This window comes from Bombina bombina, chromosome 9, assembly GCF_027579735.1.
Source record: "Bombina bombina isolate aBomBom1 chromosome 9, aBomBom1.pri, whole genome shotgun sequence".
Classification (NCBI taxonomy): Eukaryota; Metazoa; Chordata; class Amphibia; order Anura; family Bombinatoridae; genus Bombina; species Bombina bombina.
In genome coordinates, this window is record NC_069507.1 from 94,054 (window position 1) to 111,677 (window position 17,624).

General features: G+C 45.3%; 1 protein-coding gene across 1 annotated transcript in view; it reads left to right on the forward strand.

Annotated features, from left to right (window-relative positions):
* Window positions 1–17,624, forward strand: part of LOC128639721 (oocyte zinc finger protein XlCOF7.1) — a gene marked incomplete in the record, with an annotated part of 926,940 nt that overhangs the window by 13,826 nt on the left and 895,490 nt on the right.

Consider the following 17,624-nt stretch of genomic DNA (forward strand, 5'->3'; position numbering starts at 1 on the left):
ACGTGCCAAAAAAAGGCCAGCGACATACAGGGTACGTCGCTGGTCCTTAAGGGGTTAAAGGGCCTCTGTTCAGTATGCTTTGCCTTTGCATTGTCTCAGACCTGTTTGTGAGAGTATTAACTGGCTGTCTACCGTCCTTCCTGGTTCCTGATCCCTTGCTTGTTCCTGACTCTGCTGTTTTCCTTGTTCCTGATTCCAGCTCGTCTGACTATTTGCTTTGGCTCCTGACTCGGCTCGTCTGACTACCAGTTCTGGTTTTGACTCCTGGCTTGTTATTTGACTTGTGGACTTTTTATTATTTTTTTGTTATTAATAAAGGTGTGATTATTTTTGCACTTCTCGTCTCAGTCTGATTCCTGGCACCCTGACATAACGCAAGGGCCATGAATCCTGATGGTGCTAATAATCCACCTTTACCTGCCATCATTTCCAGGATGGATGAACAGGATCACCGCTTGGATCAATTTGCACTAGCCCTGCAAACCCTGCTGACTCGCACTGCACATTTGGACCAAAGTGTCCCACAAGTTATGGCTGCTCCTGTTTCCTTTGCTGCACCTAGTCCTACCAGGAGCATGTCTGGTTCTGCACCTCTACCTCAGTGATATGGAGGCGATCCAAATTCAGTGCAGAGGGTTTTTGAACCAGGTGGGCATTTACTTTGAGATGTTACCTCAGGCGTTTCTCTCTGACAGAGCTAAGGTGGTATTTCTCATCTCGTTACTCTCTGACACAGCTCTTGCCTGGGCTAATCCCTTGTGGGAGACTAATAAACCTGTGATTTCAAATTACCCTGAATTTGTGGCCTCCTTTCGAAGGGTATTTGATGTTCCGGCTTGCTCCTCCTCTGCTGCTAAACGTCTCATGTCCATTCAGCAAGGTACAAGATCTGTTGCTCAGTATGCTATTGAGTTCCGTACGCTTGACGCAGAGGTTGGTTGGAACAATGAAGCCCTTGTTGCCGCCTTCTTTCATGGGCTCTCTGATGCGATATTAGACAAAGTTGCTGCCAGAGATTTACCAGAGGATCTCGAGGCATTGTTGTCTTTTTTGATCCTAATTGACATCAGAGAGAGGCCCTCTTTCAAGGAGCGCTTGCAAAAGCCTCCTGTTCCATTGTCTCCTACGTGTTGGTTCCCACCCATGCCTCCCTCTCCTCCCATGCCTTAGAATGTGTGGGGGATAGGTTGGAGTTAGAAAATGACAGATACTGTGCCCTTATGCAAGTCACAATAAGTATATTTTATAGCAATGTTATATAATGATTTTTGCTCACTGGGATGAGTATCTGTTGTGGATTCTAAGAGAGCAGAACTAAACAACTAGAAATACTAATTGTATAGAGAATACATTTAGAATTCATAGCAAAGAATTCCACAAAAATAGTATTGTTATTAACTCCAAATAATGAATTGGATATAGGATTACTCTATATATTAAAAAGTTCCATATCATTCATACTTTAAGTCTTTATTCATTGAACTAGGAACAAACATTCACACAGTAGTAGCAAGAAAAAAGTTAAAAACACTTAAGCCCAGTCATAAAGAATTATTGATTCACTGAATACGCCAAAATTATTAATTAACATGGGCCCACAAAAAAATAATCTAGAGTAAGCTAAGCCCTTACAATCCGAGGGCTGAATTACTTTTAAATATTAACTCATAATATCAGTGGGCACCATGTATCATGAAGAGTTTAAAGGCATTAATTCTTATTTGAACTTAGGCAAGCAAGTTTAAAAGCGACAGACAGGAGAGACACAGCTGCTCCTGCTGGACCCCTGACGCGCGTTTCACAGAACGCTTCCTCAGAGGGGGTGCGGGCCGCTGCTACTCGGCGTTACTTGTAATGCTAATTGGCCCACCTCTAAGCCCTGATTGGTTGCCACTCACGATTCAAATGGATCCAATTCGATCTTGGATTTGTCAATCATTACGGCAAGCTCTGACGTATAGAGCTCTTCTACGTACTGAAGGGGTGCGAGTTGGGAGGCGTGTTTAGGTCGAGCTCTTAGCCAGTCACAGAATTTTAGGCAGGGGGTGTGTATGTCGTGTTGTAGTGATTGGATGATCACAATTTAATGTAAACAAAGTATCCGTTCTTTTGTGCTGCTTACCACAGTGGAATAAGGTTTATCAAAATTAATTTTTTAATATTAGGGAGATTTTGGTTATATTCGTTTATGAAAAATATTGTGATATACACCCTTTTGAACTTAGGGATAAAGCATACGATCAGATAATTGTGATATATAACCTAGGGATAATGCATACGATTGAGTGATTACGGTATAGTTAAGTAAAATATTCATTCGAATGCTGCGTATGATCGGTTGATAAATTTCCTCAAAATTTGAGTTATAATGTCAATATGCCTGGATCCAATTCGTTCTTGAATCTGTCAGTTATTACAACAAGCTCTGACATATAGAGCTCTTCTTCATTCTGTCAGGATGTGTGTTATGGGGCGTGTTAAGGTCAAGCTCTTGGCCAATCACAGATTTTTAAGCAGGGAATGTGTATATTGCATTGTAGCGATTTGGTGATCACAATATAAAATAGACAAAATATCAGTTCTTTTATGCTGCTTATAATGATGGAATACAATTTATCAAAGTTACATTCAGCAAGGTACAAGATCTGTTGCTCAGTATGCTATTGAGTTCCGTATGCTTGCCGTAGAGGTTGGTTGGAACAATGAAGCCCTTGTTGCCGCCTTCTTTCATGGGCTCTCTGATGCGATATTAGACAAAATTGCTGCCAGAGATTTACCAGAGGATCTCGAGGCATTGTTGTCTTTTTTTATCCTAATTGAAATCAGACTCAGAGAGAGGCCCTCTTTTAAGGAGCGCTTGTGAAAGCCTCCTGTTCCATTGTCTCCTACGTGTTCGTTCCCACCCATGCCTCCCTCTCCTCCCATGCCTCCTGGTCCTGAGTCACCAGGTACTGCTGAGCCGAAGCAGTTGGGATTCACGCGTGTCTCCACGGCGGAGAGGGCCTTTAGGAGGAGGGAGGGGCTCTGCCTCTATTGTGGGTTACAGGGCCACCTTTTGAAGTCTTGTCCTACAAGGCCGGGACAACGCTCACACCTAAGGTCCTGTCGGGGGCAGACCTTGGGTGGTTTTATCCTCGTCCCCGGAACCGCTTAAAGGATTACTTTCTGTTATAATTTTTAAGCTAAACAACTAACATATTAAAGTTAATAAACATTAATTAAAACCTACTGACCTATATTTTCTCCAAAACGAAGTTTCATAACGTTCTAAAAGTTATATCTTTTATTCGCCAATGATGTCACGTTATCCTGCCCACTATTTTCAGCACTGCATGTTCAAAATACTTAAACCAATAACTTTAAAGTTTTCTTCTGTGAAAAGCACACTGGTCTAAAAGAGGCTGCTTCCGGGTGGTAAATCGCCATAGAACAAGCCACTGAGCTGTTGTTCGTTCCCGGTAGAGCGCTTCTCTCTTTGTATGCAAATTATTATGACCCTGGGGAAGTCTCCCTATGGGTGATGGGGGAAACCAGACGTGGACTCCTTGCCCAGTGTGCTTAGAGGAATGTGGCTGCACCTCACTGACGAGGCCCATAGGAGGCCGAAACGATCGTCTGGGGTTGTCATGTTCCTTGTTCAGAGGAGAATTGCCTGGTATTTCGGGGCTGGACTGACCTTACTTGGCGGGATCAGACTGATATACTTCAGGAAAGTTTTCTTCTGTGAAAAGCACACTGGTCTAAAAGTGGCTGCTTCCGGGTGGTAAATCGCCATAGAACAAGCCACTGAGCTGTTGTTCGTTCCCGGTAGAGCGCTTCTCTCTTTGTATGCAAATTATTATGACCCTGGGGAAGTCTCCCTATGGGTGATGGGGGAAACCAGACGTGGACTCCTTGCCCAGTGTGCTTAGAGGAATGTGGCTGCACCTCACTGACGAGGCCCATAGGAGGCCGAAACGATCGTCTGGGGTTGTCATGTTCCTTGTTCAGAGGAGAATTGCCTGGTATTTCGGGGCTGGACTGACCTTACTTGGCGGGATCAGACTGATATACTTCAGGAAAGTTTTCTTCTGTGAAAAGCACACTGGTCTAAAAGAGGCTGCTTCCGGGTGGTAAATCGCCATAGAACAAGCCACTGAGCTGTTGTTCGTTCCCGGTAGAGCGCTTCTCTCTTTGTATGCAAATTATTATGACCCTGGGGAAGTCTCCCTATGGGTGATGGGGGAAACCAGACGTGGACTCCTTGCCCAGTGTGCTTAGAGGAATGTGGCTGCACCTCACTGACGAGGCCCATAGGAGGCCGAAACGATCGTCTGGGGTTGTCATGTTCCTTGTTCAGAGGAGAATTGCCTGGTATTTCGGGGCTGGACTGACCTTACTTGGCGGGATCAGACTGATATACTTCAGGAAAGTTTTCTTCTGTGAAAAGCACACTGGTCTAAAAGAGGCTGCTTCCGGGTGGTAAATCGCCATAGAACAAGCCACTGAGCTGTTGTTCGTTCCCGGTAGAGCGCTTCTCTCTTTGTATGCAAATTATTATGACCCTGGGGAAGTCTCCCTATGGGTGATGGGGGAAACCAGACGTGGACTCCTTGCCCAGTGTGCTTAGAGGAATGTGGCTGCACCTCACTGACGAGGCCCATAGGAGGCCGAAACGATCGTCTGGGGTTGTCATGTTCCTTGTTCAGAGGAGAATTGCCTGGTATTTCGGGGCTGGACTGACCTTACTTGGCGGGATCAGACTGATATACTTCAGGAAAGTTTTCTTCTGTGAAAAGCACACTGGTCTAAAAGAGGCTGCTTCCGGGTGGTAAATCGCCATAGAACAAGCCACTGAGCTGTTGTTCGTTCCCGGTAGAGCGCTTCTCTCTTTGTATGCAAATTATTATGACCCTGGGGAAGTCTCCCTATGGGTGATGGGGGAAACCAGACGTGGACTCCTTGCCCAGTGTGCTTAGAGGAATGTGGCTGCACCTCACTGACGAGGCCCATAGGAGGCCGGAACGATCGTCTGGGGTTGTCATGTTCCTTGTTCAGAGGAGAATTGCCTGGTATTTCGGGGCTGGACTGACCTTACTTGGCGGGATCAGACTGATATACTTCAGGAAAGTTTTCTTCTGTGAAAAGCACACTGGTCTAAAAGAGGCTGCTTCCGGGTGGTAAATCGCCATAGAACAAGCCACTGAGCTGTTGTTCGTTCCCGGTAGAGCGCTTCTCTCTTTGTATGCAAATTATTATGACCCTGGGGAAGTCTCCCTATGGGTGATGGGGGAAACCAGACGTGGACTCCTTGCCCAGTGTGCTTAGAGGAATGTGGCTGCACCTCACTGACGAGGCCCATAGGAGGCCGAAACGATCGTCTGGGGTTGTCATGTTCCTTGTTCAGAGGAGAATTGCCTGGTATTTCGGGGCTGGACTGACCTTACTTGGCGGGATCAGACTGATATACTTCAGGAAAGTTTTCTTCTGTGAAAAGCACACTGGTCTAAAAGAGGCTGCTTCCGGGTGGTAAATCGCCATAGAACAAGCCACTGAGCTGTTGTTCGTTCCCGGTAGAGCGCTTCTCTCTTTGTATGCAAATTATTATGACCCTGGGGAAGTCTCCCTATGGGTGATGGGGGAAACCAGACGTGGACTCCTTGCCCAGTGTGCTTAGAGGAATGTGGCTGCACCTCACTGACGAGGCCCATAGGAGGCCGAAACGATCGTCTGGGGTTGTCATGTTCCTTGTTCAGAGGAGAATTGCCTGGTATTTCGGGGCTGGACTGACCTTACTTGGCGGGATCAGACTGATATACTTCAGGAAAGTTTTCTTCTGTGAAAAGCACACTGGTCTAAAAGAGGCTGCTTCCGGGTGGTAAATCGCCATAGAACAAGCCACTGAGCTGTTGTTCGTTCCCGGTAGAGCGCTTCTCTCTTTGTATGCAAATTATTATGACCCTGGGGAAGTCTCCCTATGGGTGATGGGGGAAACCAGACGTGGACTCCTTGCCCAGTGTGCTTAGAGGAATGTGGCTGCACCTCACTGACGAGGCCCATAGGAGGCCGAAACGATCGTCTGGGGTTGTCATGTTCCTTGTTCAGAGGAGAATTGCCTGGTATTTCGGGGCTGGACTGACCTTACTTGGCGGGATCAGACTGATATACTTCAGGAAAGTTTTCTTCTGTGAAAAGCACACTGGTCTAAAAGAGGCTGCTTCCGGGTGGTAAATCGCCATAGAACAAGCCACTGAGCTGTTGTTCGTTCCCGGTAGAGCGCTTCTCTCTTTGTATGCAAATTATTATGACCCTGGGGAAGTCTCCCTATGGGTGATGGGGGAAACCAGACGTGGACTCCTTGCCCAGTGTGCTTAGAGGAATGTGGCTGCACCTCACTGACGAGGCCCATAGGAGGCCGGAACGATCGTCTGGGGTTGTCATGTTCCTTGTTCAGAGGAGAATTGCCTGGTATTTCGGGGCTGGACTGACCTTACTTGGCGGGATCAGACTGATATACTTCAGGAAAGTTTTCTTCTGTGAAAAGCACACTGGTCTAAAAGAGGCTGCTTCCGGGTGGTAAATCGCCATAGAACAAGCCACTGAGCTGTTGTTCGTTCCCGGTAGAGCGCTTCTCTCTTTGTATGCAAATTATTATGACCCTGGGGAAGTCTCCCTATGGGTGATGGGGGAAACCAGACGTGGACTCCTTGCCCAGTGTGCTTAGAGGAATGTGGCTGCACCTCACTGACGAGGCCCATAGGAGGCCGAAACGATCGTCTGGGGTTGTCATGTTCCTTGTTCAGAGGAGAATTGCCTGGTATTTCGGGGCTGGACTGACCTTACTTGGCGGGATCAGACTGATATACTTCAGGAAAGTTTTCTTCTGTGAAAAGCACACTGGTCTAAAAGAGGCTGCTTCCGGGTGGTAAATCGCCATAGAACAAGCCACTGAGCTGTTGTTCGTTCCCGGTAGAGCGCTTCTCTCTTTGTATGCAAATTATTATGACCCTGGGGAAGTCTCCCTATGGGTGATGGGGGAAACCAGACGTGGACTCCTTGCCCAGTGTGCTTAGAGGAATGTGGCTGCACCTCACTGACGAGGCCCATAGGAGGCCGAAACGATCGTCTGGGGTTGTCATGTTCCTTGTTCAGAGGAGAATTGCCTGGTATTTCGGGGCTGGACTGACCTTACTTGGCGGGATCAGACTGATATACTTCAGGAAAGTTTTCTTCTGTGAAAAGCACACTGGTCTAAAAGAGGCTGCTTCCGGGTGGTAAATCGCCATAGAACAAGCCACTGAGCTGTTGTTCGTTCCCGGTAGAGCGCTTCTCTCTTTGTATGCAAATTATTATGACCCTGGGGAAGTCTCCCTATGGGTGATGGGGGAAACCAGACGTGGACTCCTTGCCCAGTGTGCTTAGAGGAATGTGGCTGCACCTCACTGACGAGGCCCATAGGAGGCCGAAACGATCGTCTGGGGTTGTCATGTTCCTTGTTCAGAGGAGAATTGCCTGGTATTTCGGGGCTGGACTGACCTTACTTGGCGGGATCAGACTGATATACTTCAGGAAAGTTTTCTTCTGTGAAAAGCACACTGGTCTAAAAGAGGCTGCTTCCGGGTGGTAAATCGCCATAGAACAAGCCACTGAGCTGTTGTTCGTTCCCGGTAGAGCGCTTCTCTCTTTGTATGCAAATTATTATGACCCTGGGGAAGTCTCCCTATGGGTGATGGGGGAAACCAGACGTGGACTCCTTGCCCAGTGTGCTTAGAGGAATGTGGCTGCACCTCACTGACGAGGCCCATAGGAGGCCGAAACGATCGTCTGGGGTTGTCATGTTCCTTGTTCAGAGGAGAATTGCCTGGTATTTCGGGGCTGGACTGACCTTACTTGGCGGGATCAGACTGATATACTTCAGGAAAGTTTTCTTCTGTGAAAAGCACACTGGTCTAAAAGAGGCTGCTTCCGGGTGGTAAATCGCCATAGAACAAGCCACTGAGCTGTTGTTCGTTCCCGGTAGAGCGCTTCTCTCTTTGTATGCAAATTATTATGACCCTGGGGAAGTCTCCCTATGGGTGATGGGGGAAACCAGACGTGGACTCCTTGCCCAGTGTGCTTAGAGGAATGTGGCTGCACCTCACTGACGAGGCCCATAGGAGGCCGAAACGATCGTCTGGGGTTGTCATGTTCCTTGTTCAGAGGAGAATTGCCTGGTATTTCGGGGCTGGACTGACCTTACTTGGCGGGATCAGACTGATATACTTCAGGAAAGTTTTCTTCTGTGAAAAGCACACTGGTCTAAAAGAGGCTGCTTCCGGGTGGTAAATCGCCATAGAACAAGCCACTGAGCTGTTGTTCGTTCCCGGTAGAGCGCTTCTCTCTTTGTATGCAAATTATTATGACCCTGGGGAAGTCTCCCTATGGGTGATGGGGGAAACCAGACGTGGACTCCTTGCCCAGTGTGCTTAGAGGAATGTGGCTGCACCTCACTGACGAGGCCCATAGGAGGCCGAAACGATCGTCTGGGGTTGTCATGTTCCTTGTTCAGAGGAGAATTGCCTGGTATTTCGGGGCTGGACTGACCTTACTTGGCGGGATCAGACTGATATACTTCAGGAAAGTTTTCTTCTGTGAAAAGCACACTGGTCTAAAAGAGGCTGCTTCCGGGTGGTAAATCGCCATAGAACAAGCCACTGAGCTGTTGTTCGTTCCCGGTAGAGCGCTTCTCTCTTTGTATGCAAATTATTATGACCCTGGGGAAGTCTCCCTATGGGTGATGGGGGAAACCAGACGTGGACTCCTTGCCCAGTGTGCTTAGAGGAATGTGGCTGCACCTCACTGACGAGGCCCATAGGAGGCCGAAACGATCGTCTGGGGTTGTCATGTTCCTTGTTCAGAGGAGAATTGCCTGGTATTTCGGGGCTGGACTGACCTTACTTGGCGGGATCAGACTGATATACTTCAGGAAAGTTTTCTTCTGTGAAAAGCACACTGGTCTAAAAGAGGCTGCTTCCGGGTGGTAAATCGCCATAGAACAAGCCACTGAGCTGTTGTTCGTTCCCGGTAGAGCGCTTCTCTCTTTGTATGCAAATTATTATGACCCTGGGGAAGTCTCCCTATGGGTGATGGGGGAAACCAGACGTGGACTCCTTGCCCAGTGTGCTTAGAGGAATGTGGCTGCACCTCACTGACGAGGCCCATAGGAGGCCGAAACGATCGTCTGGGGTTGTCATGTTCCTAGTTCAGAGGAGAATTGCCTGGTATTTCGGGGCTGGACTGACCTTACTTGGCGGGATCAGACTGATATACTTCAGGAAAGTTTTCTTCTGTGAAAAGCACACTGGTCTAAAAGAGGCTGCTTCCGGGTGGTAAATCGCCATAGAACAAGCCACTGAGCTGTTGTTCGTTCCCGGTAGAGCGCTTCTCTCTTTGTATGCAAATTATTATGACCCTGGGGAAGTCTCCCTATGGGTGATGGGGGAAACCAGACGTGGACTCCTTGCCCAGTGTGCTTAGAGGAATGTGGCTGCACCTCACTGACGAGGCCCATAGGAGGCCGAAACGATCGTCTGGGGTTGTCATGTTCCTTGTTCAGAGGAGAATTGCCTGGTATTTCGGGGCTGGACTGACCTTACTTGGCGGGATCAGACTGATATACTTCAGGAAAGTTTTCTTCTGTGAAAAGCACACTGGTCTAAAAGAGGCTGCTTCCGGGTGGTAAATCGCCATAGAACAAGCCACTGAGCTGTTGTTCGTTCCCGGTAGAGCGCTTCTCTCTTTGTATGCAAATTATTATGACCCTGGGGAAGTCTCCCTATGGGTGATGGGGGAAACCAGACGTGGACTCCTTGCCCAGTGTGCTTAGAGGAATGTGGCTGCACCTCACTGACGAGGCCCATAGGAGGCCGAAACGATCGTCTGGGGTTGTCATGTTCCTTGTTCAGAGGAGAATTGCCTGGTATTTCGGGGCTGGACTGACCTTACTTGGCGGGATCAGACTGATATACTTCAGGAAAGTTTTCTTCTGTGAAAAGCACACTGGTCTAAAAGAGGCTGCTTCCGGGTGGTAAATCGCCATAGAACAAGCCACTGAGCTGTTGTTCGTTCCCGGTAGAGCGCTTCTCTCTTTGTATGCAAATTATTATGACCCTGGGGAAGTCTCCCTATGGGTGATGGGGGAAACCAGACGTGGACTCCTTGCCCAGTGTGCTTAGAGGAATGTGGCTGCACCTCACTGACGAGGCCCATAGGAGGCCGAAACGATCGTCTGGGGTTGTCATGTTCCTTGTTCAGAGGAGAATTGCCTGGTATTTCGGGGCTGGACTGACCTTACTTGGCGGGATCAGACTGATATACTTCAGGAAAGTTTTCTTCTGTGAAAAGCACACTGGTCTAAAAGAGGCTGCTTCCGGGTGGTAAATCGCCATAGAACAAGCCACTGAGCTGTTGTTCGTTCCCGGTAGAGCGCTTCTCTCTTTGTATGCAACTTTGTGTTTAAAGCGCCATTTTGAAACCTAGGTATTGTAAACGGATTGGTACAGAGCAAAGGATACCCACGGAGTGGGTTTGGAAAACAATTAAATTTGCAGACAAGATTTCTGATATACGGTAGAGATATGTTAATGAAATGCTATTGATAAAAAGCGTATTTGGGGTAGTTAGTTAGTAACAGGCATAGAAAATATTTACTTACAGTGGCCCTTTAAGGAGAAACCTTTTGTCACGGTTGTCCTTTCCTGGGTGGACTCCTCCATAGTCACCGGGGCTCTTGTTGACTCCGGTGCTGCGGGCTATTTCATTGACAGTGCTTTTGTATCAAAGCACTCCATTCCTGTTTTGTCTCGGTCCGTTCCGCTTGCTATTGAGGCCATTGATGGCAGGCCTCTTCAACCCGCACTCGTTACTCACAAAACTGCTCCGTTATCCATGGCTGTTGGGGCCCTCCATTTTGAAACCCTCCAGTTCCAGGTGATAAACTCTCCGCATTTTCCGGTTGTTATGGGTTATCCCTGGCTCCAAAAGCATAATCCCAGTCTCGACTGGCGCAGGTCCGAAATTTTGTCGTGGTCCCCGCAATGTATTTCCACTTGTCTTCGGAAACCAGTTAAAGTCTTGTGCACTTCTTCAGTATCTCAATTGCCAGAGGAGTACCGAGAGTTCCTAGACGTTTTTGACAAGGTGCGTGCCAGTGCATTGCCTCCTTACCGGTCTTACGATTGTATTATAGCCCTGCAACCCGGAGCCATTCCTCCTCGGGCCAGGTTTACCCTCTGTCTGTTGCAGAGAATTGTGCTATGGAGTATGTTGCCGATGCTCTGTCGCGGGGGATCATCTGCAAATCCTGCTCTCCTGCAGTGGCTGGCTTTGTGAAGAAAAAGGGTGGCGATTTTAGACCATGCATCGATTATAGGGGTCTTAATCGTCTTACCATTAAGAATGCTTACCCTATTCTGCTCATTATGGAACTCTTTGACCGCCTCAAGGGAGCTACGGTCTTTACTAAACCTGATTTGAGAGGAGCGTACAATCTCGTTAGGATCAAGGAGGGCCATGAATGGAAAACAGCTTTTAACACCATTAGCAGGCATTATGAGTATCTTGTAATGCCTTTGGCCAGTTTTTGGTTCACTGGAGGGGCTACGTTCTGGAGGAGCGTTTGGGTTCCCTCCTCTGATGTTCATGCTCCCTCCCTCCTCCGTGCCTTCCATGCCCGTTTCCCCAATAAGCCTTTTGTCCTCCCGCGGTTGAGGGGTCGTTGAGGGGAGGGTACTGTCAGGGTTTTTTCCCTGTTTTGTTTGCCATGTGCTGCTGGCAGCCATTTTACTCTCCTCTCTTTCTGACTATGGTGCATTGTGGGGGATGCTGCTCATTTCCTGCACTTCCTTTTATGGCCAAACTGGTGTGCATCATCTGTGTGAGACAGGATGCAGTCTCAGAAATGGCTTCACTTATTATTTAAAGGGCCTCTGTTCAGTATGCTTTACCTTTGCATTGTCTCAGACCTGTTTGTGAGAGCTCCTGTATATTACCTGGCTATCTGACGTCCCTCCTGGTTCCTTATCCCTGGCTTGTTCCTGATTCCGGCTCGTCTGACTATTCGCTTTGGCTCCTGACTCGGCTCGTCTGACTACCAGCTCGTGGTTTTGACTCCTGGCTTGTTATTTTTTTGTTATTAATAAAGGTGTGATTATTTTTGCACTTCTCGTCTCAGTCTAATTCCTGGCACCCTGACACTCTGTGAACTGAAAGATGTTTGATCCAGGTATATCCTCAGCATTGTCAGTCTGTGCAGTGTGTGCAATCTGTGACATGATGTCACTGTTAGCGTGATCAGTCCAAGGAAAAGTATAGTCAATTGACAGGGTGCTATGTGTTAAATATTATTCACAATAGTCCAGACGAACCCAGCACACTCATAACATACCAACTCCCAAGGTGCCCACCAACTCCGTATACAGAAAAAGTTCCACAAAGGCAAGCACTCTCTGGAGTTTTACCAAAAAACTGTTTTTACTGTGCAGCAAGCAATTAGTGAACGTTTTCTAAAATACTCCTCCAAAGGGAATCTAAATGGATTTTTACCTTGGAGACATTAGTTCCTAGGGGCCTTAATACTAACCTTGATTTACATTGTTTTCTGTAAAAAAAAATCCAGGTAGTCGTAATGTTAGTTAGTGCGCCCCTTTCGGTTACAGGTTGAGTGGTTTCCGATATAATAACAACCATTAGTTTACTGGGTAGTCATACTCCTGGTTAGTTAGTGTGCCCATTTAATTTCTTCAGTTATGGATATAGTTTTCTACATATTAAGTATTTACATGTACCAAGTATAACTGATAATGATGAAGCATATTGGTATTTATGACATATGTTTTGGGTATTTCCCTAAGTGTGTACCCTTACTAACAAATCTGCACCTAAACTCGAGGATCCATATTATTTTAGTAAGGTCGCCTAGATGCCCTATGCCCTGTTATTAATGTGTAATCCATCTTGCAAATTGTTATATCCTCTATTGTATATTTTTTCTTTAAGTATGGCTAACATAACATATCGGTTAGTGTTATTGAACATTATTTATTATTGTGCTCATTATCAACTGATTGTGCAGTATTTTTATTTTGTTTTTAATGTTTTGCTTTTTACATTGGCCCAGATGGCGCTCCGTTGTCCAGTCGGCGCATGCGCTGTTGCGCCGTTTGAACTCTGCGGAGTTCCGGATGTGGCAGAGCAGTTCACTTGGGGATCAGTATGGTTGCACTTATAAGGGTGGTAAGTAAATATACATTTCATGTCTATATGAAGAAAGTGTACCAGTTCAACCCAATCTAATGATATATTGATTTACCCTAGATATGTAAAGTAATATATCTAGGGGTGCCAGGGGGCATTAAAATTTAAGATATACTATGATATACTGAAAAAGGAAGAGGGGACAGAAAAATAAAAGTATGCCCTGTGCCAGCACTAATCATAAAAATAAATGCAGGGGAATAAAGTCATCAAAGCTGGATGTGAAAGCCACTGGTCTAAGGGATATAAGCCCCTCTCCTAAACATCAAGATGCTAGTCATAAATGAACAAAAAACACTTGTAATTTATTAATCAATAGCACATGTATATATAAGAATGAGTGAAAAATGCCTAAATTTAAAAGGTACCTATCTACCAATGGCCATTGGGGAGAAAGAACATAGTCCAGTGTCCATGGTATGAGCTCAAATGGATAACTGGAAGAAGAGAAGAATTAATCAAAGATTATCTTCTTAAAACATATCTTCTTAAAGCTTATCTTCTTAAAGCATATCTTCTTAAACCTTCATGGTTAAACACAATAAGGTTCACACAGCAATCCTAGGTTTAAAAAAAAATGTGTCCCATAAAGTCCATGCAGGATGACACCACACTAATCTCCGGACAATGCAGCTAGAACGTACATATAGCATGCAGTCGGTTATGGAGGATCGTTAGTTACGAAGCTGCAGTTCGTGCAGCACATATAATGAAAGCAGAGAAGCAGGAAAGCATAGAATTTCATATATTGAAGAAACAGCCATATAGATATGTCAAGCGGTGATGGACTCCCAGAATTTGCTGGGTATGCTTGCTACAAAGGTTCTACCTACTGAGGGCTTTACCCTCACCTAAGGGATCCTTTGTTAAAAGCAAGAGAAATGGACTGATCTCACCCGTCTTCCTCATATGTCGATCCAAACACAAGTCTCTGTGTATAGAGGGATTGGTTGCTGCTTCCCCATGTGCAGATATTGTATGCTGAAACTCCAAAGGCGTGCTGTAACTTAGCTGCTAGTCCTTGTCACTCATTGGACGTGGCGGAGTGTGGTGAAATGATCTCCCCAAAGGTCAAATAAGATACAGGACCCTCAGCTGGCCTAGCCGAGGTAAGTAGTACAAAACTACACTAGACGTAGTGCCTTTCCTGTCTGTGTGCAGTCCCTCCTGGGAATTTAAACTAAATTTTGAAAGTTCCAGATATGGTTCTTCCTGTAGTTCAAGTTGTCCTGTTGAGGCGGTACATATCTTTTAAGGAGGTATTGGTTTTACTTATTAAGTGGCACATATAATAGTGAACTTGTTCTAATTCCTAATTCATTAAATACAAAACATATTACATGTTTATACATAAATAAATGTCTAAAGGAGAGAGGGTTTATATATAAGCCTATTCTATAACGTCCCATGTATGAAAGTATTGATGTATTAGTGGATATATAGGTATATACATATGGAGGCAGAGATTACACATGTAACACATTTTAGGCTTATAACCAAAAACGGCATCTTTTATATTTACTATGTGGGTATTAGTTAAGATGGAAGTGTAGTTGTTATATTTTATATTTCTTAACCCCTTAATGACCACAATGTACCCTGTATGTCACTGGTCGTTAAGGGTTTTTTCTGGACATAATAGCACAAGTCTAGCAAGAACACGAAATCAATGCCCTCCCTCCAGCAGGCTTTGTGGAATAGAGCAGTCTCAACGCTGGTGGCAAGACCGCACTATAAAACAATCAAGTCCCAAAAAAAGGCCAGTGACATACAGGGTACGTCGCTGGTCCTTAAGGTGTTAATGTGACAAGTGCTATGTCTGGATATCGAGGGATAATTTTCCTCATATTTGATATAGCATGATCAATGACAATTATTGCAGTGCTATATGATGTACTACACTCTATTCCTATTGTAGGAGTCAGGAATTAGGGTGACATTAGGATATTCACATACTAGCATGTATGAAGGGCCGTGTTCCTGTTCCACGGCGCAGATTCCTGTAAGATTGTTTCATTTTACTTCTTCATGAATGTACTATAACTCATTTGTTCCTGCGAACTCTCATAAAAAATAAGGGTCTCAGTGAGAGTATCTTGGAATCAAGGGTTACTATCTCCTAAGGGGGATTGTTGAACAGGGTTTTTTTTAATCATGTTTGTTATGTGATTCAACCTGCTTATGTGTAGTGTTAACTGGGCTTGTGGCTTAGAACATAACGGCCTGTTGAAGTGATGCGACCTTACGGTTGGGCGCACTTTTGTTGGACTGTACGGTTCACCTTGTGACCGAGCGTGTGTCTCCCTTTTCCACATTCCTGTGTGGCGACAGAAAATTCTAGTCCGCTGGTGTCTGGTACATAGGAGGTGGTGAGTGCCCCAGCCATTGTGGGTGTCAGGTGCCGCTTAAATTGTTTTATATATAATCCATTCTTTTGGGTATCCTTGATCTAGTTATGGAGGATACTGATGTTGAATTTGGTCAACTTTCTGATTCAGATTCTTGGTCCTGTGAATAATGCGAATTGGCCCCATTGAATCAGGAAAGTCAGTTGTGTTCTTTAGGCCGTTCTAGAGCGCCTTGTTCCTCGGGCTCTGGGATTCAAGAGACTGCTGAGCCATCCGCCTCGGGGGGGCCCTGTCCTCCGGGAGGCGAGTTCCCTATCTCTCCCTACTGCTACACATGCGGGTAACCCAAGTTATGCGTTTCCCTCCTCAGAGGGTGGATTGTTCCCCCTGGAGGTTATGGCACGTTTTCGCTTTTACATAGTTTTGGCCCTTGCGCGTCTGCAAAGTCCAGATGTTTATTTGAGATTGTGCTGTGTCCGATTGCCCCAGGTCTCTCAGCCTCTGGAGGGCATGTACAGTTCCCTGCAGGTGTAACTGTTCCTGAGTGTTGTGCCTTTCATTACAGGTGGGCTTGCCTAACGGCTAGATTTAGAGTTTTGTCGGTAAGGACCCGCGTAGCTAACGCCGGCTTTTTTCTGGCCGCACCATAAAAATAACTCTGGTATTGAGAGTCCACATAAAGGCTGCGTTAGGCTCCAAAAAAGGAGCGTAGAGCATTTTTAACGCAGCTTCAACTCTCGATACCAGAGTTGCTTACGCAAGCGGCCAGCCTCAAAAACGTGCTCGTGCACGATTCCCCCATAGAATACAATGGGGCTGTTTGAGCTGAAAAAAAAACTAACACCTACAAAAAAGCCGCGTTCAGCTCCTAACGCAGCCCCATTGTTTGCTATGCGGAAACACTTCCTACGTCTGCACCTAACACCCTAACATGTACCCCGAGTCTAAACACCCCTAACCTTACACTTATTAACCCCTAATCTGCCCCTGCATATTATTATTAACCCCTAATCTGCCGCTCCGTAAACCGCCGCTACTTACATTATCCCTATGTACCCCTAATCTGCTGCCCTAACATCGCCGACCCCTATATTATATTTATTAACCCCTAATCTGCCCCCCACAACGTCGCCTCCACCTGCCTACACTTATTAACCCCTAATCTGCCGAGCAGACCTGAGCGCTACTATAATAAAGTTATTAACCCCTAATCCGCCTCACTAACCCTATAATAAATAGTATTAACCCCTAATCTGCCCTCCCTAACATCGCCGACACCTAACTTCAAACATTAACCCCTAATCTGCCGACTGGAGCTCACCGCTATTCTAATAAATGTATTAACCCCTAAAGCTAACCCCTAACACTAACACCCCCCTAACTTAAATATAATTTAAATCTAACGAAATTAACTCTTATTAAATAAATTATTCCTATTTAAAGCTAAATACTTACCTGTAAAATAAACCCTAATATAGCTACAATATAAATTATAATTATATTATAGCTATTTTAGGATTAATATTTATTTTACAGGTAACTTTGTATTTATTTTAACCAGGTACAATAGCTAGTAAATAGTTAAGAACTATTTAATAGCTAAAATAGTTAAAATAATTACAAAATTACCTGTAAAATAAATCCTAACCTAAGTTACAATTAAACCTAACACTACACTATCAATAAATTAATTAAATAAACTACCTACAATTACCTACAATTAACCTAACACTACACTATCAATAAATTAATTAAATACAATTCCTACAAATAAATACAATTAAATAAACTAGCTAAAGTACAAAAAATAAAAAAGAACTAAGTTACAAAAAATAAAAAAATATTTACAAACATAAGAAAAATATTACAACAATTTTAAACTAATTACACCTACTCTAAGCCCCCTAATAAAATAACAAAGCCCCCCAAAATAAAAAAATGCCCTACCCTATTCTAAATTACTAAAGTTCAAAGCTCTTTTACCTTACCAGCCCTGAACAGGGC